Genomic DNA, 4,499 nt, shown 5'->3' with positions numbered 1-4,499 from the left:
TCTTGCTTCACGCCACCACTCACTGCTGCCTCTCCGAGATCAGGCCGAGAGGATGGCAGACTAGTGTCTCAAAATAACCATCCTATTGGGGTCTGGATGCCAGTTTCTTTTATAGAATCAGAGAGGGAAGTAAAGTGAAAAGGCAGAATAGAGAGGGAGAGGCAGAATAGAGAGGGAGAGGCGGAGAGGAAGTAAAGTAAAAGGGCAAACATCTCCTGGGATGGCCAGCCTTGGGGAGGCGGATGTGTTAATTTCTTCTTTCTTGAAGCCATTCACAGGTGGGTAGGGTTCCCTGAGGCAGGCCATCATGTATGATTATAATAACAAAAGCAACGAAAAGCAAAGGCTAAAGTCAAAGAAACAGATCCAACACATAGTTAAAATTGGCTGTTATGGTATCAGAGTAACGCTGGCCTTGTAAAATGAGTTTGGAAAAGTTCCCTCCTCTTTTATTTTTTGGAAGAGTTGGAGAAGAATTGGCATTCATTCGTCTTTAAATGTTTGGTAGAATTCACCAGTGAAACCGTCTGGTCCTGGACTTTTGTTCGTTGGGAGGTTTTGGTTACAGATTCAATCTTTTTACTAGTAATCAGTCTATTCAGATTTTCTGTTTCTTCATGATTCAGTCATATTAGGTTGTATGTTTCTAGGAATTTATCCATTTCTTCTGGATTGTCCAATTAGTTTGTGTATAACTGTTTCTAGTATGCTCTTATGATGCTTTGTATTTTTGTGGTATCAGTTATAACATCTCCTCTTTAATTTCTCATTTTACTTTTTTTTTTTTTTTTTGCGGTACGCGGGCCTCTCACTGTTGTGGCCTCTCCTGTTGCGGAGCACAGGCTCCGGACGCGCAGGCTCAGCGGCCATGGCTCACGGGCCCAGCCGCTCCGCGGCATGTGGGATCTTCCCGGACCGGGGCACGAACCCATGTCCCCCGCATCGGCAGGCGGACTCTCAACCACTGCGCCATCAGGGAAGCCCTCATTTTACTTTTGTGAGTCCTCTTTTTTTCTCAGTGAGTAGCTAAAATTTGTCAATTTTGTTTGTTTCAAAGAACCAGCTCTTAGTTTCACTGATGTTTTCTGTTGTCTTTTTAGTCTCTATTTCATTTATTTCTGCTCTAATATTTGTTATTTTTTTCTACTAACTTTGTGTTTTATTTGATTTCTAGTTCCTTGAAGTGTAGAAATGTATAAACCCACACTGCAAACAACTGACTATCATTAGGTATAAGTAACTAAATATTTTATACATACTTTTTCCAAAGTAAGGAAACAACTGTTGTTAAGATTTTTAATTGACGAGTTAAAACATTTTATTTGTTTTCTCTGAGCCCAGATGATCACAAGTTATCTGCTTTAGAATCTGTAGCATAAAGTTTAATTCATCTATTATAGAATTCTTGAATTGAAAGGAGACTTAGCTAGTTAGTAACCAACTCTCTTGTGATTATATTTAAACAAGATGGTTAAAACAATAACTAAATTAAAGTCTAGAACACTTATTGACTAGCTGTGAGATCACTTACATGATTTAAATCAGAAATTGGCTTTACTGAGGTCTTTAGTGACCACAATTAATTAACAATGTGTGTTGAGTCCACTTTTGTACATCTGTTCCTGGATTTTGGAGTTCTGATATTCCAGAAGGGGATTAACCAGTCCCTGTAACTATACTTAATGCTTTTTTTTTTTTTTTTTTTTTTTTTTTTTTGGCTGCCTGGCATATGGGATGGAACCTGCATCCCCTGCATTTATTTCTGTTGCTTATAAGTTTTATTGCTATAGTGAATGGGATAGCAGGCTTTGTCAGCTGAATGGAAATGCTGCTAAAATTTTACCATTAAGAATGATATTTAGGGACTTCCCTGGTGGCGCAGTCGTTAAGAATCCGCCTGCCAATGGAGGGGACACGGGTTCAATCCCTGGTCCAGGAAGATCCCACATGCGGCAGAGCAACTAAGGCCATGCGCCACAACTACTGAGCCTGTGTGCCACAACTACTGAAGCCTGCATGCCTAGAGCCCATGCTCCACAACAAGAGAAGCTACCACAGTGAGAAGCCTGTGCACCACAATGAAGAGTAGCCCCCACTCGCCACAACTAGAGAAAGCCCGTGCGCAGCAACGAAGACCCAATGCGGCCAAAAATAAATAAATAAATTAAAATTAATTTTTAAAAAGATTTATTTATTTATTATTTATTTATTTTTGGCTGCATCGGGTCTTCACTGCGGCACTTGGGATCTTCGTTGAGGCACGCGGGCTCTTCGTCGTGATGCGTGGGCTTCTCTCTAGTTGCCGCACACGGGCTTCTCCCTAGTTGTGGTGTGCGGGTTTTCTCTCTCTAGTTGTGTTGCGTGGGCTCCAGGGCGCGTGGGCTCTGTAGTTTGCGGCACGCGGGCTCTCTCGTTGAGGCACGTGAGCTCAGTAGTTGTGACATGCAGGCTTAGTTGCCTTGTGGCATGTGGAATCTTAGTTCCCTGACCAGGGATGGAACCCCCGTCCCCTGCATTGTAAGGCAGATTCTTTGCCACTGGACCACGAGGGAAGTCCCGAAGCTGTAGCTATTTAAAAGCTGTTACTCTAATTGTTTCAGTGGACGCTTTTGTTTACCAGTTTGTTATGTAATTTCCCTTCTGTTTCTTCATTATTCTATTCCTACTACTCCCCCTACTCACTCAGTACCTTTTTCTCGTAATAACTCCTCAACTTTTCTTAAGAAGATCACCCCTTCACTTCTTTGGTTCTTATGGTTTGGGAGATATTGACTCAACTCATCACTCCAGAGGTCAACTTGTGACCTAGATCTGGCAAAGCAGAGCACTGCATTCCCATGGCCAGTTACTGGTCTGGGGATGGACATGTCAAACAAGGCCAGAAAAAGAGGTTCAATCAAAGCAAATCTTAGCATTTTTTATTGGAGTGACCAGAAAAGAAGACCACTCTTATGAGGATGTGAGCCTGGAGCTATAGATTTTCTGCCACCATGAGGAGAAAGCCTACATGAGAAAGGACCAACACTGAGGAAAGCAGAGCAAAGAAACAGAAAGGCCAGATCCTATCAACATCATTTTTCCCTAGACCAGAGGTGTTTGGGCTGTGCAGCACGACATGTGGGATCTTAGTTCCCCGACCAGGAAGAACCTGCATCCCCTGCATTGGAAGTGTGGAGTCTTAACCACTGGACCGCCAGGGAAGTCCCTGTATACTTAATGCTTAATGGCAACAAAATATTGTTTTTCACAAGAAGAAAAAATAAATACAGAGTTCCCATGTGATCAATCAATCCTAATTCTGGGTATATAACCAGAAAAATTGAATTCAGGAACTCAAAGAGATATTCCTATATCCGTGTTCATCAGTGCATTATTCATTAGAGCCAAAAGATGGAAGCAATCTACTTGATCATCAATGAATGAATGAATCAACACAATTTAGTAAATACATGCAATGGAATATTATTGAGATTTAGAAAAAAAGGAAATTCTGACATATGCTGTAACATGGATGAACCCTGAGGACATTTGCTAAGTGAAATAAGTCTGTCAAAAAAAAGGACAACTACTAAATGAATCCACTTGTATGGGGTACCTAGAATAGTGAAATTCACAGGGACAGAAATAAAATGTTGGGACTTCCCTAGTTGTTAACTGGTTAAGAATCTGCCTTCCAATGAAGGGGACATGGGTTTGATCCCTGGTCGGGGAACTAAGATCCCACATGCTTCAGGGCAACTAAGCCTGCCTGCCACAACTAGAGAGAAGCCCATGTGCTGCAAGGAAAGATCCTGTGTGCCGCAAGGAAAGATCCCACGTGCCGCAACTAAGACCTGATGCAGCCAAAAATAAATTTTTTTTTTTTTAAAGAAAAGAAAATGGTGGTTGGCAGGGCCTGGAGGGAGGGGGAACTGGGGGATGTTGTTTAATGTGTACAGATTTTCAGTTCTGGAAGATGAAAGCAGTTCTGAGATTCCCAGTGTCAGTGTACTTCTCACTACTGAATGGTACACTTAAAATGTAAATTTTATAGTATGTGTATAGTACCACAATTAAAAGTAAAAATTTTAAAGCAAGAGAGTGAAAACACAACCCATAGAATGGAAGAAAAATTTCCAAATCATGTATCTGATAAGGGATTTGTATCAAAAATATGTAAATAATTCTTACAATTCAATAATAAAAGTCATAACCCAGTTTTAAAATGTCAAAGGGTGTAAATGGACATTTTTCTGGGAAGATATATCAGTGGGCAAGAGGACATGAAAAGATGCTGGACACCAGTAGTCCTCAAGGAAACTCAAAACCACAATGAACTACTTTACTACCACTAGGATGGTTAGAATCAAAAAGTAAGATAATAACAAGTTTTGTCGAGGATATGCAGAAATTGGAACCTTTATCCCCTGCTGATGGGAATATAAAATGGTGCAGCCGGGGCTTCCCTGGTGGTGCAGTGGTTGCGCGTCCGCCTGCCGATGCAGGGGAACCGGGTTCGC

This window comes from Physeter macrocephalus, chromosome 2 (genome assembly GCF_002837175.3).
Source record: "Physeter macrocephalus isolate SW-GA chromosome 2, ASM283717v5, whole genome shotgun sequence".
In the NCBI taxonomy this organism is placed as follows: domain Eukaryota; kingdom Metazoa; phylum Chordata; class Mammalia; order Artiodactyla; family Physeteridae; genus Physeter; species Physeter macrocephalus.
The sequence above is the reverse complement of the archived record's forward strand: the minus strand, read 5'-3'. Positions refer to the sequence as shown.